Source organism: Eurosta solidaginis, chromosome 5 (genome assembly GCF_040869045.1).
Source record: "Eurosta solidaginis isolate ZX-2024a chromosome 5, ASM4086904v1, whole genome shotgun sequence".
Classification (NCBI taxonomy): Eukaryota; Metazoa; Arthropoda; class Insecta; order Diptera; family Tephritidae; genus Eurosta; species Eurosta solidaginis.
The window spans coordinates 44,287,072-44,314,270 of NC_090323.1; the positions used below are offsets into that span (position 1 = coordinate 44,287,072).

Genomic DNA, 27,199 nt, shown 5'->3' on the forward strand with positions numbered 1-27,199 from the left:
AACGGCCGATAAGTTGGCAAAAGAGGGCACTGCACGCTGCATGTATAGACAGTACACGCCCCAATCTGCTTGGGGGAAATCAAAAGGACACAAGAGTTGCATATAATTCCTCAAACAGAAAAAGCGTGGAAAGAAGTGCGTTTTGCAACCTCTGATCATCTGCAAATCTTTCGGTATCAAACTTACAAAACGAAAGAAAGCAAACTTAAGGCCTATGATGATCATTCTTCTATTTGTTACACAGGTCAACAAAATTAAAAAAAAAATGTATCCAGAAATTGGTCGATAGTTTTCTAAATATTTATTGTTTGCTGATTCTGGTTATTTAGCTAAATTCATGCAATTCGTTCTGGTTTTCAACATCATTAATGTACTGTAAGCAGTAATATATCCCTAACTTTTGAATTTTGGCGGCCGCCGTGGTGTGATGGTAGCATGTTCCGCCTACCATTCCTGGGTCCACACCCCGGACAAAGCAACACCACAATTTCAGAAACAAATTTTTTCAATTAGAAGAAACTTTTTCTAAGCGAGGTCACCCCTCGGTTGTATTCGGCAAGCACTCCGAGTGTATTTCTGTCATGAAAAGATTCTCATCGAAAACTCATCTGCCTTGCAGATGCCGTTCGGAGTCGCCATTAAACAAATACGTCCCGTCCCGCCAATTTATAGGAAAAATTAAAAGAAGCACTATGCAAATGTGAAGTGGAGCTCGGCCTAAATCTCTTTGGAGGGTTTCGCGCCTTAGATTTTTTTATAAGTATTTCCGTATTTGCACGTAAATTAAGCTTCTGTTATTTAAACGGCTATTTAAATTTTTTTCTAAATATGCGTTCTCTTTTTTCAGGACATTGACCTTGTTTGAAGGACATTGTATGAGAAGCCGAAGAATTAACTTACAGGTAAATAAAGCAAACATTCATATTTAAATATATACCTTCTTCGAACTGTCGTCATATCTGCTGAAATTTTGTAAGTCTCATGGGAGATAGAATCACCCCTGGCGACCATAGAGGTAATATTACTTAAAAAATTACTTGTATAATTTCAGTAATTACAGTGACATCCTTCCCAGCCTAGGAAGTAGTTTTTATCAGAATGTTGAGTGAATTAACATTGATTATATTAAAGAGGTTTTTTTTTCAAAATTACAGATCTTTGACTTAGCTCAGTTTTGATGAAAGTGTGCGATATATTGTTTTATGTACCTATGCTAAAGTTTTTAATTTATATATTAGCAATAGACTTTCAATCAGTTAAGGCAATTTAAGTTCTTTAATATATTTTATTTTTGCAAAAAAAGTTGTTATAAGGAAGTAAAAACCGTTAAAGTGTAATCATTTAGTTGAAGCGCTATTTGATGATTTTTAAAAACACTGAACAGTTAATTTTTTACGCCCAAAGCTGAAAAGGTCGTTGTCTGCTTATTAGAGATGTAGAGAGAAAATGCATATGAGGAAAAAAGGTGCCATAAAAAGAGATTACTTTTTCCTGCTTACTTTCACTGTCAATTTGGTATCAAGATGTTTTGCATCATTAACAGTTACCCAAAAAACAATAAAAAGAGATAAAATACATATTCAAGTAGACACATATGCAATTATACCCAATAAACAATAGAAAAAAAAATTCTCAATATTTGGAGAATATGTTAATTCTCATACGCTCATTTCATTTGTACCATCGTTTATCATTGGTGGCTAAACATAAGCTCAATTTGAGATTGAGATGAAAAACATTTGAGAGTAGAGTTTTGATTCCAATTTGTTTCCATGTTTGAGATGTATTTGAGAACATACAAATTCTTAATTTGAGAAGAATAGGAAATACTTTTATAAGAATTTAACTTTTGGTTTGCGAATGCTAGCAAGGTTAGGTAGGTTAAGTTAAACTTGTCATTCAGTAAAGATCTCACATAGACTGGATGTGCCCATAGTATTACCAGAATTTTTTTGACGACCAAACAGAAGACCCCAAGTAGGCGAGCGCAGAACACGAATACAGAACGTGCCCAGCCATTTTTTCTGCAGTTCGCTCTTCCTATACCTGCTGTTACTGACGAGGCCTAACTTATAGGCATGTGATGCCAAAAAGCATTATGCTCATCGTAAGCCTTAAGTCTTCTCTCTTCAGAGATATGAGCTGGTTTTTGGCAACTAATATCTTAGGCTTTGCACATGATCTTAGACATTTTGTAGCCCCGCAATTTTGTCCAGGCCTTTTCTGCTTGTTGGTTGATAAGCAACTCCTGTCTTCTTTTGATTTCTCCCAAACGGGACGTCTATTGTTGTTCCAGCGAGGGTTGCACCATCCTTTGCCAACTAATCGGCCTTTTCGTTACCTTCTATCCCTTTATAACCGGGAGTCCAGAAGAGATGCAGGTTTCGGCCTGAGCGAAGTTTTTCCAATACTTCTTTGCATTCCAGAACACTTCTTGATAAATTACTGTGTAAGATTATTGCCTTAATCAACACCTGATGCTACTGCAGCTTAAGAACAATTCCTACAAAATTTCTGCTGCCTTCTTCATGTCTATATCCTCTGCCTCAAAGACGCTGCAGTAATCTGGTTATTTTTGGATCGACCCAGTAAACAGCGCGACCCCTTCAATTAACTTGGAGCCATATGTATTCACGTGAATTTTATGTTCTGGCATTTCTGCACCCTGGTGCCAACACTCCAGTTCAATTCTTGCCACCAAGACTCCATCTAAGCTCAGGCACGGGACCATATATTCCGTTTGCCCGATATTAGATGGCGCTATACTGCTATGGCCATACGGCCGGCACTCAAGCTGCCGCGAGGCCTTAAGCCTTGTTACAGTGGCAAACGCGATATATTTGGCCATTACGTCTGCAGGCGGGATGTGCGAAATGGCATAAAATGCTGCTGTTAGGGTAGTTTTAAGGGCTTCTGTTGTGTTAGTCATTGATAATCTGTATACCCCTTTAGTTTTCTGGTATACTTACTTTTTTGTGTGGCTGTCCACCAAACAAGGACCGCATTATAAAATATGGGTGTGACAATTGCCGTAAATACCCAATAGGAGAGTTTGGGTGATAGGCCTCTCGTGCATCCTTGCATCCTCTTGCTTTCTTCGCTCTCGCTTCCACGATAACTTACTATCTAGGATGACTCCGTGATGTTTTATGTCAGATTTTTCTTGTATGGTTACGCCTCAAAGGTTAGATTTTGTTTAAACCTTATATTTCCTGGTAAATAATACTGGAGCGGTTTTTTCCGCGTTGGTGGTGAACGCAACTCCAGATGCCCAGGCAAGTACATCCCAAAGTGCCTGATCAATCAAAAAGCTGATTGTTGTTGGGCATCTTACGCAATAGTTGTCTAATATATACATGAGCACGCTTGTTAGAGGTTTGAGAACACGCGTAGTCAGAAAAGCATCTCAAATTGAGATTGAATACAAAATTTTGTTGAGATGAAAGCGTTCTCAAAGTAGAGGGGGCAATTTTTTGTATGTGATATTTGCTAATTCTCAAACTGAGAAATTTATAACCTCAAACCAATATTAAATATAAGCGGAACAGAATAGAATCAAAACAAGCTTCTTCCTCTTGTGGTGATAAGTAGACCCTTCGAAGGTTTGAGCGAGTTGTATCGACATAAATGTACTTTTGCCTATTGATTCGGTATGCTCCGGAAAATAGCACTAATAAGGTACCAGCCCAGCCATCTCAGGAACGATTGCATACGGCCACGTTGACTTTCCATCAAAACGCCCTCTTCGACTGATCTTCATTTTATACTCAAGTTGAAAACTAGCATTTTTGCAGCAATTTTGCAGCAATTGAGAGAGTGAAAATTAACATTTTTTTCAAACTTCTGGAAACTTTATGTTGTTGTTTACTGGGTTGGTTAGTATGTATGCAGGCATATATGTAAATGAACATCTTCGTAGCATAAACATACTAACATATACATATGAGCTCATCGCTAGCATATGCAGTCGTAGTCGGTAACAGTAACGAACATATGAGTGCCAACAATAATCTTAGTAATGGGTCCAGCTTTATTTTTTTCTTCTACCGCTACTTTGTACAATGTTACACAAGGTTTTGTTGTGTGCATACGCAAGCGGCACGTATTATATTTATCAAAGCGACCCATGGCAGCGCTGCAGATAAAGAAAAGTGGTTGGATGTGAAGATGTCTTGCATAGGAGCGAAAATGTTAAGTTAAAATTGTTGAAAAAAAAATATGTATATTAAAAAATAAATTGAGAAAATATGCATATTGTATACTTGAAACTTTTTATATATGTATGATTGTACATACGCCGCCAGTATAACCAGTAACTCACGCGCTTTTTGCCTGAACAAAAATATGTTGATTTTATCAGCATAACTTGCATTGGGTGCCGCCAGCTGTGCTCGCTTCTGTAAATTTTTCTTTCTTTACACTTGCTTTGTAGTCTTCAGCGTTGTTTTTTACAAATTCATGTTGGCATTTGTTACGTGACTTTAGCTTAACCTTTTCATTGTTTTATGAAAGCTTTAACTGCTCTTCGCCGTTACTTACTTTTTGTTAGTGGACTTACACTCACAGCAACGAAAGCTTTTTTAGTCAGTAGTACAAGTTTTGTTCATAGTGTATTTCGACTTTAAACACATTATGTTGATCCCTGATGGTATAAACAAATCGAATTCGAATATAAATTGATATACGGTTAAGAAGTGGAAGGGGCTTATCATATTCCCGCGGTACGCATCCCTGTTGTAGGTTAGGTTAGGTTTAACTGGCCGGTCCATGAGAAGCTCACATAGACTGATTGAGTCCGTAGTGTTACCAGAAGTTTGTTTTAACGACCAACTGAAAAACCCTATCAAAAACCAGGACCTATGTTATAAAATAACTCCGTCCTCTTGGCAAATACTAGAAGCTTCCTAGGACTTTAGCCATTTGCTGCTGACAGCTGTATCACTCCTAATAGCTGGAGTCTTAGCCTGGTAAATTCAGTGCATGAGCACAGAACGCCCTCGATCGTTTCCTCCTCCAACCCGTACTTCCTACATCTGCTCTCACTGACCAAACCTAATTTAAAGGCATGTGACGTCAGAAGGCAGTGTCCTGTCAGAATACCCGTCATGAGTGTACAGTCCTCTCTTTTTAATTATAGAAGCAACTTTGTTAGTCTAAGGTTGTAAGACCTACACATAATCTTCGGCACTTGAACCCACGCCTTTCCCGCTTGGTCGATCATGTGCACCTCGCTCCGCCGCTTAATCTCGCCCAGTCTAATTGGGACGTCTACGAAGCAAGCTTCAAGGGATGCGCCCTTTTTAGCTAGTTCGTCCGCTTTTTCATTCCCATGTATTCCCATATGCCCTGGGACTCAATATAGATGTGTGCTTCTCCCTGTCCCGATTCTCTCCAGAGACTGCTTACACTCTAACACTCATTTAGATGCTGTGCTATGCGAGGTTATTGCCTTAATTGATGCTTGACTGCCAATATAAAAGTTAACACGGTTGCAGCTTAAGTTATTCTCTTCCAGGGTTTCTACTGCTTTGGTTACGGCTAATATTTCCGCTTGGAAAACGGTAATCCGGCAGCCTGTAGGATCTGCTTATTTCCGGATCAGCGCAGTATACCGCAGACCCTACTCCTTCCACTACTTTGGAACCATCTGTGTACACATGTATCGCCTCGTCCGCCATTCGAGCACCCTTGCGCCAACCGTCCACCTCTATTGTGGACCTCCCTGTTGTAAGAAGCGTATAATATATCCGGAGCGTATCAGATCAATATCTGGAAGGGGACCAATCACCCAAAACCTTCAGAGAGTGTCTTTATCAGGACAAGAGGAAGAAAAAGATGCAGATGGTCTCTTTGAGTCATGGATATCGAGCTTTACAAATTGCAGGCGATGTTTCTGCAAAGTCGCTAAACTTCAAAATATTTTTGTTACTGCCGTTGTAGTAGTGCTTCGTCCCATAGATGCGACTACTCACAAATTGTCATCAATATCCTCTAAAGGGAGTCCAAGCAAATTTGCAGTTTCAAAAGGAGTGGACCCGAGAGAGAGGGGTGTTAGAGGTGTTGGGTCCACATTGCAATTGAAAAGATGGCTGGTGCATTGTGGAGACACGTTGCAAGCAGGATATACATTTTGAATGTCAGGGTTGATTCTGGATAGGTTGGAGCTTAACCTGATACAGTATCTAGATTGAAGATGAGCTAGAGTGACGCGCGTCGCCCTAGAAAGATTGCTTTCCTCTTCTGCGAGTTCAGGGTATTTAACTTTAGGAACGGGTTTCACCGTCCAATTCATAACATAGAGGTCTGACGGCTCTTTGTGGATATAAATGTGTGTTTTCCTCTACATACGGCTAAGTTCTCAGGCGCCGTATTTCCTTATAATGTTTGTGGATATTGCTTTTTAAGTGCCTGAGTGGCGAGACCACTTCAATCAGATGTCTGTTGGGATGCCCAGGTTTCTCGTTATTCTTTCCAGAGAGTGCTTACACTCTAACACTCTTTTAGATGCTGTGCTATGCGGGATTATTGCTTTAATTGCTGATTGGCTGTCAAAAGTTAACACGGCTGCGGTTTAAGCTATTTTCTTCCAGCGTTTCCAATGCTTTGGTTACGGCTAATACTTCCGCTTGAAAAATGCTACATTGATCTGGCAGCTTGTACGATCTGTTTATTTCCGGATCGGTAAAGTATACCGTAGACTCTACTCAAACACTCTGAGTATATATAAAAAGCTCCTCAGTGAAAATCCAGCTGCCTTGCAGATACGAGTAGGCATAAAAAATGTAGGTGCCGTTCCGCCAATTTGTAGTGAAAGTTATTATCATTATTAAAAGGAGGACGTCGCAAATTGGAAGAGAAGTATATATAATGCGCCAAGTATTTATAATTTTTTTTAAAGCGATAACTTTTCAATAACAAATCAATAATTCGACGATAAGAAATTTGGACACTCATTGATTACCTATAACGAACAGAAGCTCCCAGATAACTTTTATCTTTTATCCCCCTTCTACTAGTAACGAATCTAATCTGTTACTGTCACTTTTAAATAAAAACCAAAAGTTTCTCTTCCCTTTTATCCCCTCCTCCACATCCATAACACGATTTGTACCTTTACGCATGCGCAAATCCTATCATTATAACGCCATTACCCACTCATCGCACGCCAACCATGGCTACCATGCATGCTACAAGTTTTTGTTGCTCAAATATCAGCACTTCGCATGTCAAGCACACATATAATCAGCACTTTTTTCAGCAACATATTGCTTAGGCAAATTAAAAGAAACCCCACGGCATTTGTGATGCAGCAAAAATTGTATGTGGCATTTTTCACTTTTTATGCTATTCCAGCTTGTTTTTCTGCACACTTATGCTTTACGTGCCTCTTTGTCATCAGCTACTTCAAAGACTCCCTCATGCCAGCTGCCAATTAACTTATCAATGAAGTGGTGCCACGAAGCCGCTTGAAGTTAAGAAAAAAATTAACAAAAAAAGTAACAACAACAACAACTGTGTACATTTGCCGAACGGGTAGCAGGGTATTCCCTACACTTTTTATTGTAAAAGTGAAAGAGCTACACATTTGTTTTTGCATTAAGATTTTCTACTAATGTTGCCGTTGCTTCACTTTTTCCATTACATTTTCACTGCAGCCTGACATATTTTAAGCGTCTCCACTTTTTCAGCGCATTGTGTTATTTGACATCAATTTTGGTTTGCATATCAGTTAATCTCTGCCAGTTTATTGTGCAGTTTTTGTACCCTTCTTTGTAAATGTGTACGAAATCGAAAGTTGTTCTCGAAGGCGCTTGCGGCAACTTCATAATGATGTTATTTTACTCAATGGGTTTTTGGCAGCATCGGCTAGACTGTAAGAGTGAATCAACAAAAGTAAGAGAAAAGTTATATAACTTTCTGTAGAATGCGATGTATTTAGTGATCAAAGATCGACAGGCCTATGGAATTAAGACAGCCATATCCTGAATTATTGTATGTCGATTTGGACTATAAGTTGCGACATTTTCTTAAAGTCCAGCTCTACTAGTTCATTTTGAAAAGCCTATGAATCCAGAATATAAGCGTAAGGTGAGTTTAAGGGTAAGTGAAGTGGTATCCTGTTTAGATGGGGGAATCGGTAATATTCTGGCGAATATTGGCATCACTATGATGTTAGTAAATAATCACAACAACAAAAAAAGCAAGGAGCCACACTTATGTACACATTAAAGCAAGCTGCCACACTTACGTACAAGGCAACGAAGAACATTCCACACACATAACCAGTAGTTTGAAGCAAAGAGATTACTTCACACACATATGTAGTCATCAGCTAAGAGCAGAAGTTGTTACTCACACATACACACGCATATATCTAAATAACCAAGTATGAGATACAAGTGTTTCAGTAAGCATATTCGTGAAAAGTCGTAGGAGAATACTTTAGGAGAAATATGCGAAAGAGGCAACAGAGAGTATAAAAGCAGCGCAAGCTAAGGAATAACTAATCAGTTTGATTTAAATACGCTATTAGTGAAGTATAATTCCCAAAGTAGTCTAAATAAATACCATTTTTCAATACTGAATATTGAAGTTATTTATTCTACAGTTCAACGATTCGAACGTTAGCAGAAGTTGCAAAATAATTGGAATCCCCAAAATTCGTTACAATATATAGGAGAAGGTGCAACGACAGAGACCAAAAGTATATGTTAAAAAGACGAAAAAGGAGAAGAGAAAGAAGAAAACGCGGTATAATATCAATGTCGATAAGAGAAGGCAAGGAAAGGAAGCAGAGAAGAATAGGAAAGGAAAACAGAAAAGGATATGGGTGTGTTATCCATAAAATCATATTATAATGTTGCTATGAATAAACTTAGTCAGAAGAGCTGATGTTTTTTTCTTAACACCTACTATATACTGCAACGATTGTCACCCAAATAAGGGTCCCCATCTTAACTTCAACTAGTTTGAGTGATATATTCCTTCAAGTCATGAAAAATTCACAACATGGTTTCACGACGTTAGCTAAACCGGTAGGTTCGTCTTCATCTTGTAACTCTAACAGGTACTACTAAGGTACTCTCGAGAATCGCGAAAACGATTTCATATGACCGCGTTGAACCTTGTAGGTTATCCACCTCATTCTTTCATAAGGAGCATGCGTTTGCCAGAGCCTCGCCTGCTAAATAGACAGCATTCGTCCCCGGTATTTTGAATATTGGGTTGGAGAAGCTACAAATTGCAATGGGAACCCTTTGAAAGGTTTGCGCTACACAACCTCTTGAATCCCAAAAGCCAGGTGTACATTTTTGTTAGTCCTTATTGGTTGAATGGGTTAATAGAGTGTCCAACGCCGAACTAAAAATAAATAGGAAAAAGTTGCCTCAAAATTAAATTTATCTTTAACGCTTTAGACAAGTCTTATTCAGACAAAGAAGTTTGATGACCCAATTCTTTGCCGATATGAGAAAAATCGAATATTGCTAAAATTATTAATGAAAGTTAAGTATAAAAAAAAGAATTTAAACTTATGTGGAAGACATCATTTAATTTGTCGCTGATGTTGCCGTTGCTAAGTTCCTTTATGGTCATCGAGGAAACTATCACAAGTGTTCAAAATGAAGTATGTATTTATTTAAAAACTGCTGAGAAATAGAAATGTCATAAGGGACTGGAGAGAAGCTATAATGCGGAAAGGAATGAAGTCGTTGCCGTAAATGAACTATTGCAGGACCTTGTTCTAAAAATATCCCAAACGCGCTTTTTTTGATTCTTGTCACGTGTACAGAGTTATCCAGATAAACTGATCATTTCAGAGCTTGGCTGCCATTAGGAATATGGTGTATAGGAAGCTATCGAGAAAATGAACAGTTATGGAGTTGAATATCTGCTCGGAATGGCGAGTCACAATTAGAGTGGCTCATTAAGAATCACTTGTCTTTATTGGTTGAAGCGTTAGAGTGGTGTCTTGGGGAGCATTTGTCACAATAACAAACCAATTTAATATTAAAAGCAAAAATACTTTGGCTTGAATGTAATGGAATCAACGACAGATCTCTCCATATTGATTCTATGAAAATAAATTTAGATCACATTTGGCCGCACTGAAGGGGTTCGGTTAGCCCACTAAGTAATCAAAAAGAAAGTCGTGAGTACCAGATATATTTTAAGTTCGATGTGTAAGCATACAAGTGAACATTCAGAAAACGAATGGTTTAAATTAACTAGAGCTCACCCAGCGGTTGAAGGTAAATCACAAGATAGGTAACTTTACCAGAAACAAATAGTTTTGGGCTATTTGGGGAGAGCTTCTTCGGCTTCGAATCGATAGTATAATTATCGTCGAGTTTTTGCTTTGCTATCGCTGAATCATCGGTGTTCTATTGGTTTTTATCGGCCTGTTATCGACAGCTTACAGATGTGCTATTGATTTTATAATAAAGCCTTATCGGTATCTGTTTCACAACAAAACGATGAGTCGTCGATACGACCTCCATAACACGCCGATAAACAAGGTGGGAGCAATCCGATAATAAATCGATAACTTTTCCAATAAGAAATAGATACCTTTTCTATAGAAACCCGTTTGATAGATTTTGTATAATATTCAGATAACAAATCGATAGCCTTTCAATGGCAAATCGATATATGTTTTATTACTTATCAACAATGAAAAATAATCCATACGTTTCCATACTGAATAGATAACTATTTGATAATAAGTCGATAACACGCCTATAAAACATTGGTAGCACTCCGATAGTAAATCGATATATTTTCTGTCGCATATCGATAGATTTTCGACAAAAATTCGATATCTTTCGATAACAAACCCATAACTCGTCGATAAAAAATCGAGAACCCCTCGATAAGCTTTATAATTTTAGCAAATTTAAAAGACTTCGATCAGAAACCGGCAAACTAGTCAATATATCTTAGAAATACACCCCTAATAAACTTTTTCTTTCTTTTCATTGCTTTAATTTTCTGTCTGATTTCGCTCACATCACCTCTGCCATGTACATTGTTCCCACAATATGCTACAGTGTAGTGACAACACTTACATTCTGTATTACCCCATACGGGCGAATGCTTCCACTTAAAAAACGAAAATAGTTAGCTGAGTGGGTTCCAATTTAGAACAAAAAGTTTTTAAAAACCCATCCCCTAGATCCATGAGGAATTTGGGATCGTCAGAGCCTCAACTGAAAAGAAAGAAACAGAAATCGCCACGTGTGGGTGAGGTTGACAATTGGATTGGAGAAGCTATAAATTGCCCTGGCAACCGCTTGAAAGGGTTGCACTACACAACCCCTTGAATCAATTTGGTATTTTAGTCACCTCTTACCACAAGCATACTTGCAGCTGGTTTAGTCTAAGCCCTCTAACCCGCTGGGGTAAAATTTACCATCAAGTACTTAAACGTGTGTGTTTTGTTTTAACAGGAGGGAATACGATTCATAAGAGTTCATCAATTAAACTAATTTTTCTTAACGCAAGTGCGCATACAAACTACATAAACAGCTGCAAAGCTTATGTAAACAAATTTAAAGTGCTATTTAGCATATTATTGCTGATTTATCTATAAAAAAAGAGATAAATAGCTGCTACTCAGCATGCACACAGCGTTTTGTTGTATAACAATGTTCATTATGCCACATTTTTTCGAGCAAATACATGGAATTTGAGGTGAGTCGGTTTTATTGTTGTACAAGCTTTGAGTATGCAGCATTTCTTATTTTTCTTATTTCACTAGTCTCTTTGCTAGCACTTAGTTCATTCAAGAGTTAGCACTTATGTATTAGTTTGCTTAGATGTGAAGTATGTGCAAGTCAAGGTTAAACAATACTAAGCTAATAATAATTATTTTTCATAAATACTTATATTTTAGAAATATTTATGTAGTCGAGCATGTTTTGAATATATGAGTATGAGTACTTTTGAGTATACGTACATATGTACATATGTAGGTATGTACTTGCTTTATATGAAACATTCCAAGAGGGACACAACAAGTGCGCAAAAAGTATTTATTTAATCTTTAGATAAGTATGTATCTTACATAAATAATACAACAAATCAGCTACGTCATGGTATGCAACAGCTACACATAAAACACATATATTTATGCACAATAGGGCGGGTCGATTTAAAAATCGCTCATTGCTCTGTGAAAATCGTATTCTAGGGATCAAATTAAGAAACTTTGCCGAAGGAACCATACCTCTAAAACGAATTCTGATGTCCCCCAATTTGGGTCGAACTTTTGCGTAGGGGCAAATTTTGAAAAATCCCACTTTGACCCATTTAGAGTGCTCCAATCGAGTCCAAATGTATGATCGACCCCCACTAATTTTGGAGGCCCAACCCACCGATGCGAGTGGCACACCCATGGAACCTCCCTGGCTGTTCACCATACAAACATTTCAAAAAGTCGCCGGTTATGCACTTTACATGAAAAAATCAGCTAAATGGCTATGTTTTTAAACGGTTTTATTTAGCTTGAGTTGACAGGCTGCACGGCCGCATGCACGGCCGTTGTGAACGAATCTTGTAATTGAAATTTAAGTAACTTCCCGATAAGCTACAAGCTTGAAACTTGGAATATAGTTCAGAACCCGATGACAATGCAATAATAAGAAAAAAAATCGCCGCTAGGTGGCGCATGGATCGATATATTCACAAAAATCGTATTTTTGGCCCGATTTGGCTCATACTTGGAACACATAATACATGCAAGAATAGAAATACACATTACACAATACACATTAGCACCTTTCATTTGATACCCATATCGTACAAACACATTCTAGAGTCACCCCTGGTCCACCTTTATGGCGATATTTCGAAACGGCATGCACCAATAGAACTAAGGCCCACTCCCTTTTAAAATACTAATTAACACCTTTCATTTGATACCATATTGTACAAACGCATTCTACAGTCACCCCTGGTCCACCTTTATGGCGATATTTCGAAAAGGTGACCACCTATACAACTACCACCACTCCCTTTTAAAACCCTCATTAATACCTTTAATTTGATACCCATATCGTACAAACAAATTCTAGGGTCACCCCTGGTCCACCTTTCTGGCGATATCTCGAAACGGCGTCCACCTATGGAACTAAGGATTACTCCCTTTTAAAATGCTCATTAACACCTTTCTTTTGATACCCATATTGTACAAACAAATTCTAGGGTCACCCCTGGTCCACCTTTGTGGCGATATCTCGAAACGGCGTCCACCTATGGAACTAAGGATTACTCCCTTTTAAAATACTCATTAACACCTTTCATTGGATACCCATATTGTTCAAACGCATTCTAGAGTCAACCCTGATCCACCTTTATGGCTATATCCCTAAATGGCGTCCACCTATAGAACTATGGCCCACTCCCTCATAAAATACTCTTTAATGACTTTCATTTGATACACATGTCATACAAACACATTCCAGGGTTTCCCTCGGTTCATTTTCCTACATGGTTATTTTCCCTTATGTTGTCACCATAGCTCTCAACTGAGTATGTAATGTTCGGTTACACCCGAACTTAACCTTCGTTACTTGTTTCTCTTAAGAAATTTATTTAGTCCGAACATATGTAAATGAAAAAATTAATTTATGTGAGTTATAGAAAAGAAACTAAAAAAAATGATTGTTTGAAGTGTTTTTTACTTTCAAGTCTGGGCAATTTCGCACGGCTCTCTAATGTCGTCACCATAACAGCCTCTACATTTTCCGGTATAACCCGTTTGGAAACGCTAGCTAGCAATTGAACATGTCGTTACGTTCCTTGTATGTGTGATGGAATTTTTGGATCATTAAACGGTGGATCATCTTTATTTAAATATTCTTTCAATGTATCGTACGGAATGCTTCGCATGAATGGTGGTTCAAATACGATATTTGTATCATTCAAATTGATCATTTCCGTATAACTTGTGCAATTAAAGTTTATATCTGGTTTTTTATAAACTCTAAGTTCCATTGGCTGTTCAATATCGGTTCGATAGCGTAGAATTTTCTTGATGGCACAGTCGCGCGTTTCTTTGCTATCATCAAACAACATTGATAACAAGATATTTTCCGAATGCGCATAGTATGAATTATCTTTAATTACTTGATTGACAATTTTGCGTAAACGAGGTTCTAGAAATCGTGACCAACCAATGAACTTGAAAACTAATGCACTGCCGTACACGACAGAGCTGTAATACTTGACATTGAAGTACATTGGCACATAACATTTAATTATAAATTCAACCAGAATTCTTAAATTTGCACCTGGATTTACCGTTGTCACATATAATCGCAATAATCTAGCGGCCTCGGTGAGCCACCGAGAATGTACAATTTTCCCTGGTTTGATGTTAGCCATATCCACCGGAACCACGCCGCTAGAAATTGCATGGGCCATGTCGTATAAGTACTTCGAATCGGTGGAAAATTCAATTTTTTCTGGAGCGGGGGCATATTTTGCAACTCAATTTTCTGGAAGCCGTCCACCACCTGAAAATATATAATAATAAAATAATTAAAAATGGTTGACAATTCTAATAAATTAGTGATAGCAACAACTTACCGGAAGAGTTTCGCAACTAAAAAATTGTTTCCAGAGATTTTACATACTCTGTAAATTGTTGGGTGTTGTTTCTTCTCTTGATTTGCTCTTGATACTTGTCAGGCAATTTATTCAATTTATTAAATACACTTTTTTTCAGCATTATTTCCATACCAAGTTTTTCCCAAATTCCAATCAACTTATCTTGTACTTGAATAGTGAATGATTTATGGGAAAACTTTTTTTGTTCTGTTTTAGCACGTTCGCTTAAGTAAAAATTATATCTCAAGATATCCAGATGGGTTGGTAAATTTAGATCAGTTAAATCAGTAGACACACCAAAAACAGTAACATCATGCTTGGGTATATGACTCATTGGGTTTTCGATAGTTGTTGATGTAGTTGCTTCATCTTGCGGTGTAGAGGATGGTGGATTCATTGTAAACTTTTTGATTTGGAATGGTCACTTCACTTATTATTTTTTTTGAAATATTTTTTATCTGAAATTTGCACTTCACACTTTGAGTTCTTCACAACGACTTAATGCATTCACAAGAACTGTTGCGTTATATATGGTCTAGGAGACGAGGTAATAAGAATGAAATGGTAATTTCAATTCTACCTGCTGTGTCTTGTGGAGGCTTAAAAAAAACAACACAAGCAATTTTACGATCTGCAATTGTGTCACAGTGATACCTTCATTTTTTAAAACGGTTGAATAAAAAACCCACACAACTATGTTTACGACATGCAAATGCATCACAGTGATGCCTTGTTTTTAAAAGGGATGTAAAAACGCAAATTTCTAATAATTTTTTTTAATTTCTTTTCTATTACTAAGTTAAATTCATTTTTTCATTTACATATGTTCTGACTAAATAAATTTCTAAAGAGAAAAATAAACTCCAAAAAGAAAAAACATAGGCATTTCGCTGATTTTTTCATGTAAAGTGCAAAACCGGCGGATTTTTGAAATTTTGTTATTCCCGCATATTCTGCATGTTACGAGCAGCGTTGCCATAAGTGAAGATTTGTCTTCAAAACGAAGATTTTGTTAGAATTTTTTTTTGTAAGAAATTTTCAAATGAAGATTTTTTAGATTTCCCAAAATTACACTAAAAAAACTTAAAGGTGAAGATTTTCATATGTATCAGCCAAAAGATTTTTCTTTTCGAATAATTACAGGCTAAGTTCCTTTAGACCACTATTTTTAAGCCGAACTCTATTTCTATCTTTGAAAGACCCAAAAGTTCGTACGAAATTACCAGTGCTGTTTAATTATGCCAAATAGATTTAACCGAAATTGACACCATCCGTTTGTTTGCAGATGGCTGTGGCGGACAGAATAAAAATTATACACTGATGGGGATGATATCAAAATGGCTTGTATCGTCTGCTCCAGAACACGTTAAAACAGTTCAGGTTATCTTTCCCATTGTAGGTCATTCGTTTATACCACCAGATAGGGTATTCGCTCAAATAGAGAAAAAATTAAAAAAGATGGAAATTATAATAAAACCCGAAGAATATGTAAAAATTCTTAAAGATTATGGATGCGTTGGAATATAAATGATTTAGATATAAATGATTGGAAAAGTGCCACACTAGAAGTAATGAAGCCCCCAGGACAGTGGCACCTTAAATTCAACCCTTCAAAAAGGTTTATTTTAAAGAAAACCATAAAACGTAATGTCACTATTCGGGATAAGAGGGCTTACCGTAGCGATTTAGAAAGTGACCAGACAGTAGTCAAAAAAAGAAAAACACTCAATAGTTTAGTTCCTGGAATTTTAACAACTGGGATGGCTTAAAATACCAAGAAGATCGAGAACGTTGTGGCGCTTTTGCAAGTTCACTATGGAGAAAACTGGCGAGAGTTGGAAAATTTGAAATCCTATGCTACTGTTGAACAATCTACAGGTGAATCTTCAATAGATGACTTTGTATGTGAGCAAATTGAAGAAGAAGAAAATGTTGTCCAATTTACAAGGCAAATGCATATTTAAATCTTCACAGAATGAATATTCTGTGTTTTGAATTTTTGTTTGAGTTCTTTTTCGTATTTCATTTTGTTTCTAATCTAACTATGTAATGAAAGATTTATTTTTTGTTAAGTTTTGAAATAAAATTTAAAAATGTGTACGTTTTCTTTGTATTATTAGTTAATATATGAAAGTATGTTTGGCTTTTTACTTTCACTATAAAAGGCCAAGGAGATCGGCAGGTAATTTCAAAACCGGCCATTTCCATATATATTAGCAACAATTCCGGCTAACTCCATAGCTTGGTTTCAAAACCCGCCATCTCCAATTTATTTTAATAATTTTTAGGTGTAATATACGGAACCGATTGTTTTGTATTAGTAACATGTACTTATATAATCATCACAAACATAAAAATAATAAACACAAATCGTTTTAGTCATTGATTTCCTAAAAGCAGTTTTTTGCATTTTTCTCACAAACGACTTGAGTGAAGATGGACGGTTTTAAAAATAGGCGATTCATATACACCCTGCAGCGAAAAGCCGCAAGTGCTTTCTGACGGCAATTATGCAAAAATGCATACTTCAACTAACAAGGCTAGATGACATAAACACAAAAATGCTCATAGAACACCTCACCGTTACTTCTGCAGATTAATGCAGCCTCTAAAAGACCAAGCCTTCTAAACCAAATAGGCCCAGACGGAATAGATATGCCGATGCTAAACAACTTGGGCATGAGGGCATCAGCTACCTGACACATGTTTTCTACTTGCCGGTTTTGCTTTTTCCAATCGAGAAAAATGAAGAATGGAACGGAGAATCCCAATACCAAAGCCTAAAAACCCAGCTAACGGTGGTGAGTCGTTATCATTCCTATAGTCAGTAGCAAAGATATTGTTTTAAAGACATTCGTTTAAACGCAAGCCTTCAGTTAGCCTACCATCAGCATGGCTTCAGTAAAACGCATATCACTACCACTGCGATAAACGCCAATAGCACTGAAATAAATTGCGGACTGAACCACTCATAACTCCAACATAGGACGGTGCTCGTAGCACTTGACCTGTCAAAAGCTTTAGGATGAAATCTGAAAACCTAGGAGAATTAAACAGGAGGTGGAGTAGGGTGTTGTCCTATCTGCGCTTTTATCTAATTTATACATATCAAAGATCCCTGCACCATCTACTTATTTCCAAATTAAATAGTTATCTAACAGTTTTTCTGTTTTTTATTTCACCTCGCGCGATCTGAAACTATCGCCGATCATGTCTACGGTCACCCTGTTTAAGATGTGGAAGGAACAGGTGACGCAAATATTGGATAGCCACGTCGATGGCGTTACGTTATTGACTCTTAGTCATCCAAATATCTTACACGTGCTGCTGAAATTGTATCGAAAGAAAATCTCCATTTTGGTAGACCGACTTAAACAACATACACTGGAAAAGGCTGCAGGCGTGGCAAAATACAGCACACGGAACTACCAAGGGATTTCTTCTTATGAACACCGCCTACATATATTTACTATATATACATATACATAGCATAGTGAGGCAAAAGAGCTCAACACAAAGGAGCATAATGAAATGCCAGTGGGAGAATCGTAGCAAAACACAGAACTCTAATTAATTGAAATTTTTTGCAAACTAGTATTCTTCTAGTCTACAACTAGTTGGTTTGACTGCACGGTATATATACATATACTTAATTGCTAAATGTTATTAATGGTTAGCCACTCGCATTGTTTTTGTTTTACCACGCTTAATATTTTTTTGATTGTTTCTTGTTTATTGTTTTTTCTTATGCATTTGCTTATGTATTCGACGAGTTTAGACTTTTTTGGCCAATTGTATAGCCAGCAACGGGACTTTCATATGGTTGAGTAGTTAAAGGCATCTGCCTTTACACTGGTATGAATGTTGGAGATTCGAGTTAAATACTTAGCTCCCGGTAAGCTAGCTGATGAAGAAGTGAAATCCAGAGACATGTCCTAGTAACCATCACCGCTTGTAAACTTTACAATTTTGCTCTAATATCAGTAAATAACTAAAGTTATATTTTCGAAGTTCATGCAAAAAATCGAAATCGGTTTTACCATGTCCAGTTTTTTCAAATATGACTGCTTGTTTGGTTGCTCATTTATTTTACTGGCTTATTTATTGTTTTTTTTTGTTTCGAGCAAGCACAGTCTCAGTTTCTTATGTTATGGGCAAAGAAATTCACTTTTGTTTTTCTATTCTTAAACAAGGAAAAAAATAATTATTCTTTCTTTAAATGATGTTTATTGATTACTCCAATCTATTAAGATGTCAAGATTTGGTATTTAATTCACCACAAGTTAATAAAATTTCAAAAAATTAATTAACTTTTAGGCAAGCAATTTATATTTCTTCAATTTTTTGTAGCAAGTAAAAAGACAATAAAAAGTCTGTATCGTTTTTGAAAAATTAACTATTTAATTTATTATTGCACATTTAAAAATACTAGATAGCATTTAGTAGTTGAATACAAACAGAAAAGGAAATAAAGGAAAACAAGAATACTAAATGCAAGTCTTCACTGGCCGGTCGATAAAGACCTCAAATAGACTGAATGTGTCCATAGTGTTTCCGTAATTTATTTAACGACCAAACGTAAGAACCTTAATCACGAGCCCGGACTTATATTATAGAATAACTCTGTCCTCTTGCCAAATACTATTAGTTTTCTAGGACCTAGTTTAATTGCTGCCTCGAGACCTGGCAACACAGGTATAGCTGGAGCCTTGGACCTTGCGAGTACAAGAAAACAACTCAACTCGCACTGCAGCTCGCATTTTCTACACCTGTTGTTGTTGACATGGTCGTACTTATAATTAAGTGCCGCCAGAAGGCAGTGTCCTGTTAGTATGCCCATGTGAGCCTTAAGTATTCCCTTTTTTAAGATATGATCAATTGGTCTTAGATAATTTGCAGCCGCGTGCTTCTGCCCATGCCTCTTCTGCTTGATGGTTCATATGCAACTCTTGTCCACTTTTGATTTCTCCTAAATGGATAGGGGCATCTACTGAAGATTCGTCGATTGCTGCACACTGCTTTGATAAATCATCGGCCGTTTCGTTACCTTTCTTTTCCTTAATGACCGGGAACCCAGTAAAGATGTGTGGAATTTGCGCAATATGGCCTACGTGCATTTCCGCTACAACTTTTCCTGTAGTATAATTTCTGTATATTTTGTGCTTAACTTTTCTCATAGGGGTTACAGTATTTTGCTCAGGCTTATTCCAATTAAATACCTTATTTTCCTTAGTAAATAATACTAGATCTGTTTTAACGGAATTTGCGGTTAACCCAATACCTAAGCATGTATATCCTAAAGTGCCTGATCAGAAACAAATAGTCCCAAGTTTTTTGAGTAACATTTGTAACAACCGATGCTGAAAAGTTTTTGGTTTGATATCTGTTTATTATCGATAACTACTTATTATTGTTATGGTCTGGCTATCGCCTAGTCACCGTTATTAGTTTCTTATCAGTTGTTTATGTATATACATATGTGATATCGATTTATCTTTCAAAAAAAAAAAAAAACAAAACGAATCGTCATTAACAAATCGGTATCACACCGATAACAAAATAGTAAATCTCCGTTGGGCATTATATAATTTTTAATAACAAATCAATAACGTTTTGATGAAGTGTCGAAAATGAATAGATAGCTCGATAACAAATCGATAACTTTTTATAAAAAATCGATAACATTTCGACAAAAAATCTATAATACGCCGATAGTAAATTAGTAACATTCCAATAAAAAATAGATATTTTTTCCATAACAATACGAAAACTTTTCGATAACACGCTGATTAAAAAATTGTAGCACTCGGATATCAAATCGATAGATTTTTGATGACATATCGATAAATTTTTGATGAAAATTCGATAATTTTTCGATAAAATACGTATTTAATGTACTATCTTTATAATGTACTACCTTTGTATTCGATAGAAAATTATCACCATCCGACAAAAAATCGACAACTCTTCTAAAACTCGTCGCTAATACACCTAGCATTTGATTTCCCTTTTCTTTCATTGCCTTAATTTGCTGTCTGATTTCGCTCATATCAACTCTACTACGTACATTGTTCCCACATCACGCTGGAGAGAAGGGATCATACTTATCACTTTGTACTCCCCCAAACAGCATACCATTACCACCTACTACGCCTACGCCACCCTAGCGGGTTGGGTGGCTTGGAATATAACCGTGGCAGGTATGCCTGTCGTAAGAGGCGACTAAAATACCAAGTTGATTCGAGGGATTATGTAGCGCAACGATTTCAAGGGGTTGCTAGCGCAATATATAGCTTCTCAGACCCAATTTTCGACCTCATCCACCCGTGGCAAATCCGGTTTCTCTAGCAGTCAAGACTTTGGCGAACCAAATTTCATGTGCTCAAACTAAATTCTTTCCGATATGGTCGAGCTAGTGCCCTAATGGTGATTGTTAACGGCACGTACTGGATATGGATCCGGCAAAGGACCTGAACACCGATAATACTCCCCAAGGCCTTCGGGGAGTGTCCTTATCGCTACAACATCAACTACGCTTTCGCTTACACTTACCTTATGCTTACATTATGTATTCTTCCATACCATAAAGTAACAACGCATAACTCAAATGCTTTCCGCTAAAAGGAAATTCAATTTTACAACGTTTGACTTTCTTTGTCTAACTGCTGCTGTCCACCATCGCCACCGAACTCAGTCGGCAACCATTGATGCTGTTACATTGCGGTAATTATTGTAATACGAGAAATTTATGATTTGTTATTGTGGTTATAATAGCCTTTAAGTTTGTATTTACATAGCTGTGGCAATTACAATCAGCTACGCAGTATATAAATATAGCCAACTTATAATTGAATTTTTTTTAAATTGCCACAGAAAATCAATTTTACCAAATTAGTATTTTTTCTCAATTTTAATATATGCAATTTAAAGCTTAATGTACACACTTTTTAACATTGTTGCTAACGCGCAAATCTTCTTCGGTCAATTTCACTTGGTTAAAAGTGAAAAGTGTGAAAAGCAAAAGTTTGTCACGACAAATGTGTTGAGGTTTAGTAGACACATGCCAAATGTACATATGTGAATAGCTTAAGGCAAAAGTAAAAGGTCGCGTATGTGCGAAATTTCCTCGTTTTGGAAAAAATTGGTAAATATATGTAAAAAAAATAAAAATATATGTAAATACCTATTTATGGTGATTATACTTGTATATGTAAATATGTATATTTGTCTGTGACTGGTGCATGCTTAATTGCGTGCGGTCTCAAAGATATTAACAAAGAGTAGTAATTAACTTAAATCGAACGAAAGACTTAAGCAACAAACTTGATTTATCAAAAAGCCTTTCTTTCCTATCGCTGTATGTACGTACAAAGTAGATATGGATGTTAAAAATAATTGATAAAGCAATTGAAAAAGCCTTGTTAGGTTAGGTTGAACTGAACCTCACATAGACTGAATGAGTCCGTAGTGTCATCAGGACCTATGTTATAAAATAACTCCATCCCCATCCCCTTGGCAAATATTATAAGCATTCTAAGACCTATGCTACGTGCTGCTTCTAGATCTGACAGCTGTGCCACTCCTAACTGCAGAAGGCAGTGTCCCCTCATGGTACGCAGCATGAGCCTGAAGTACTCTCTTTTAAGTGTTAAGAATATTTTATTAGTCTAAGGTCGTTGGACCTGTACATGATCTTCAGTTTTGTTAATCAATTAGTACTTATTTCATCAATACGTCGAGTACAACCCTCTCGTAATCTCAATTTTTTTATGGTATTATCCATCACTCTTTCCAAAACATGCAGCTACAGATTCTCGCTTGTTGATGTAAGACAAATACTAAAACAATTTCATTACAAGAAGTCTGGAATGGTTTAAGTGGGTGATCTGACCGGTAGTAGCAAATGAGAGGCTCGAGAGATTCAGGGAACTAGAATTGCTTCCAGCAAAATTTGTTTTTGTTCCTATAGAGGCTTGTCGATTTGCATGCTGCTTAAACGCTCATGTGTTGTCCAGTATGGTGATTGCCCGTTTTGTACTTCTGACTCGGAACTACGATTGACCATTAGACTCTTTAGGTGCAGCCACGGTAATCAGTGACATATAAAGAACCTTTCTCAAATATTGGACTCATGAAGGGCTTTAGTGTATTCGCAAAAGAGTGGCTTGTGAATCATACTTATAGATCTGGAGGCTTTTGACTGTCTTATGACAAAATATTCACCCAAAATGACAATACGCGTACTGATAAAACCTGATTTATGTAGGACTTTCTTCACGTCAGGGTTAAAGATGAGTCATCGGTGCAGAGGGGGTTGGTTAGAGACCTCATTGCCGCCCTGATCGATGAAAGATAACAGACCAGTTTCAGTTGCCCTTCATACTTTTTCGATTTAAGTATGTTGCTTATTCAATTATTAAATCTATTTTGATGTGTTGTTTGCATTAACACAGAAAAATCAACTACGAATATATCCTTAACTATTATGCCAAAGGTGGTAGCTTGTGGTGACGGAACAACTAACATCAAAACACTTAAAAATAATTCTAGTCAAGGCCACCGCTAGATATCGTTTTTGCATTGAAAAGGTTCTCAGAAAAAAATTATCTGCTCTAGCAAATATCACTCGGAGTCAACATAAAACTTATAGGCGTGCCGATTTGTAGGAAAAATAAGGAATCAGCGCACCCCAAATTGGAAGATAAGCTTGCCCTTAAGGAAGTATGTTCAGCCAAATTATTATTAAATAAGCTTAAAACCTTTAGTGAAACGTAAATGTTGTGGTATTAGAATACCAGGTATCCAAACTTGTTCAGGAACGTATGTCAATCGACCAGTGCATTTAGAGGCAGCAGAAGGGGAAACCTGCACTGAGTTGGAGCAAGCAGGTGAAGAAAGGCCTGACCCTTTCTTCATGCTCCCAATTTGTGTCGACTATCGCGAACCAGAGAAAGCTGGCTTGATTTTTGGCCAAATCCCTTGGGTGGTTAAGCGCAAGTTGATGATGACGATGAAGGAAAGATGACACGCATTTTAAACTTAGCGTAGGCGATCAGTGTTTTAAGCCAGCGTTGTCACATAACGAACGGATTGGTCTTTTCTGATTGTCTAATTAACAAAATAATATTGTAACGAATTTTGGAAAAACTGCGCTTATTTTACACCCTCTACTAACGTTCGTATCGCTAAACTGTCGAATAAGTAACTTCGATATTCAATAACGCAAAATGGTCTTTATTAAAGTACTTCACAAAAACACTGATACTTCACAATCAATAGCTTGCTTAAATCAAACTGAAACTGATTACTCAGCTTTAACTCCTTCTATACTCTCTGCTGTCTCGTTCGTATTCTTCTAGGCGTTTATTCTTCTAGAATTTACTACTTGTTTATCAGCTATAAACTTACCAGCTATAAACTACAGATGCACGATCATAGCTTCTCGCATAGCCATATACGCGTGTATATGTGAGTGATACTCCCACCGATGATTGCATACTTTTGTGAGTAGCTCAGATATATGCATGTGTTTGCGCATTTCTCTCCGCTGCTTGTATGTACATATGTGTAGACATAATGATTGATTTGTTTATGTAGATACAAGTGACTGCTTAGTATTGCCTTAGTGTTACTAATACTCGTCACAATATGATGGTTTTTGTAACCTCGTATCAGCCTACTATCGTACCTATTCATGGGTTACTTTAATTCTCAGCTAGCGGTCTATACATGAGCGAGTACACAACGTACATAAAGCATTGCTCTTTTTAATTCAGAGCAATGCCAGCTGTTGTAGACTTTGTGGAAATTCAAAGCGATGTCGAAAAACGTATCCCAATCATAAGCTTTAAGAAGACTTACTAAATAACCTTAAAATTATATACGAATAATCAATTTAGACTCACAGCGAGTTCTACAATATCTTCAACTAGCATTTATCCTAAATTCATAATATTCCCATATACCGTTATACGAATCTTAGCTAATTAAAAATAACCATAAAATGCCGCAATGTTGAACGCATGGAATTTCCGCTTGTTTCAGTTATAAACGGTATTTATTATGAGAGTTTTAAGTTAACAAAATTTTAGTTATCAAAGCAACAAAACCTGTGGAATTTCTTTTTTTTTTTTATCTGACTTTTAAATGTGCCTCTAAGAAAGCTTTCATAGCAATTTTTTAATATCTTCCCTTTTTGCATTAGTCTCGTTTTATTTCTCTACGCTTTATTTGTTTATGTTAATCATCTCGTCATTGCTTTAAGTTTGTTGACCCACTTTGCTAGCGATTTGAATATCACGCGTATTATAAAAATTTAATTTCGTATTTCTTAACTTTTTATTTAGTTAGTGGCTGCACCTTAATTGGTGGTTTTAGAAAGGTTTCCGTATATTAGAATTTTGATTCATACCTAAGGACCAAGGATGATATATTTAATAAGCAAAAAAATTGCAAAGTACTTAGTTGGGCAACATAAGGCTCGATCTAATATTGATTATATGAGACAGGATTTAGTCGATGAAGTAAGAACAAGACATGTAACGCAGGGAACAGTGATGACCCACAGGGTGTGAACAACAACTGAAAAATGCAAATATATCTATAACAGCATAAGTTGGCGACCAATGAGTAACCTTCACAGTAAGCTACATAAGTACATTACCTTATGACGTATACCCCGCAACAATTTTATAAAGACTTTTTCAAGGTATGGAGTTTGTTTTGCATAATGGTTGTGATGGGGTCTTCACCCATACCCTAGCTTCCGCCAGGCTGCGTTGGACCTTTCGTGGAATTGGGTATGCTTGGTATTTAGAACCAATACATGAATATGAGAAACGCTTTTCCATAAGAGTATGGAAATTAGAGCCAACCGTTCTTGTCTCAACAGTGAAAATCAGTTATCTTCTGTTAAGGTCGTGGCCTTGGTATACTTATGTATCGAGCTCCAAATTTCCCGCCATTGATCGCATGAGGATCCATCCCGCAGTGAAATTTTTGAGACAGAAACTATTAGCTTTATCTTCAGAGCTCACCTTAAAATATTAAAGCCAACTTTCGCATTAGTCTAGGGCTGGATAACTTTCACAAAAACTTGTCTTATCTGGACGATTCGAATCAGTTGAAAGGCCTGGGAGTCGAAAAAATACCCATTTTGGAACAGATACCATAAGAATGCGTCGTAATCAAAACGTGCTTCACTCGCAATAAAATTTTTGCTCCACAAAATTTGATTTTTTTGTCAACGGGGAATCCTACTTACTTCATGACCGTGGCCAAGATAGCATAGCTTTTTCTCGACACAATTTCTATGTACTGGTGTTGTCACCCTCCTCGCCTTAATTTTTCCACAGGCTCGTCAGCTTAGTTGCATCTCAATATTATGGCTTCCGGCAGAATTGAACTTTTGGTAACGCCTACTCTGAATTTGCGCTTATAAACTTTCAGAACAGGTTGAACAAATATTCACGCTAGGAACGATTGATATGACCACGTGAAACCTTCTTGGCCATCGCGCTCTACCACCCCTACATCCATTACGAACTTGCTTTGTTTACTGCGACAAATAAAAATGCAAGCTGTCTACCGCAAATCAGCTAACCAAAACTATCATGAACCTACCGCCATCCAAGGGGCACACCCACGACCTTAAGTGCCACAATTACCCAGATTAATTATATTAAGGTCTTAATCGTTATGGCAAAGTAATAACAAAATTGTGACCCATGTCGCACTTGACAATCAGAGGATTCACCACTCAGTAAGCTATACTACATTTTTTCGATGCTGGGGTCATATAAAGTAAACATATTTGAGAAAAAGGCCGTTTGTTTAATAATGCCATAAAAAGAGCAAAAAGGACCGCAGGATAAATTTTATTTCACAAAGTTTTCTTATTTCAAAAAATTCCTGGCAGCATTAGTTTTTTTTTCCCGATTTCACATATAGATAAAATACAGTAAAAGAAGCGCCACAGACCAAAATTGTATCCTATGCTGATTTAAAGTGGTTATGACCATTGACTTTGTGTCACGTGTCCTAATTCAAGATTTCGAAGAAACCAAACGCGGAGTTTCTGAGTAGTTGGCCAGGAACTGTTGAATAGAGAAACGAATAATCTAAGCCAAGAAGAATTGATTTCTAAAATTTAATATATTTTTAACAGTCTCACATGATACTTTGGTAACGAATAAATATACAGCTTAAAAATATCAGAGCGACTCTAAGCATTCTGATCTACGACGAACTGTATGCGATCTTTTGACAATATCGCCAAAGAGCTCTCTTCTCGCAAGTGGGAAAAGAGTTCAAGTTCGTCCAATTGCTTGGACAAAGCGTTGGCCGTTATTCCTATTCTTCAATATGATTGATTTGACGGCATTGGCAGCGTACATCATATATTATGAGAATAATCCCAACATCAGATGCACCAATGCGAAGCGTAAGAGATTTCTTCGCCAGCTCGCCAAGGATCTGTCTATGCCCATAATTGAAGAGCGGTCGGTGAATCAGCAAGTGATGCGGAACTTCAACACAGAAATTGCAGTCGCGAGTTTCATAAGTACGGCCTTGCAAGGAAGTGCTAACA

The 27,199-nt window shown here is 37.0% G+C and overlaps 1 protein-coding gene across 20 annotated transcripts in view; it reads left to right on the plus strand.

Moving 5' to 3' along the window:
* Positions 1 to 27,199, plus strand: part of IRSp53 (Insulin receptor substrate 53 kDa) — a 221,598-nt gene that overhangs the window by 68,449 nt on the left and 125,950 nt on the right. For 16 of the 20 annotated variants that reach the window (XM_067756740.1, XM_067756758.1, XM_067756744.1 and 13 more), the window contains one exon: positions 848 to 1,015. The exons of 2 other annotated variants lie outside the window; for them this stretch is intronic. The gene's annotated coding sequence lies outside the window, so the exon portion shown is untranslated. Of the gene's footprint in view, positions 1 to 847; positions 1,016 to 27,199 lie in introns of those variants that run through there. 2 more of the 20 variants (XM_067756742.1, XM_067756745.1) reach the window with 1 other exon arrangement.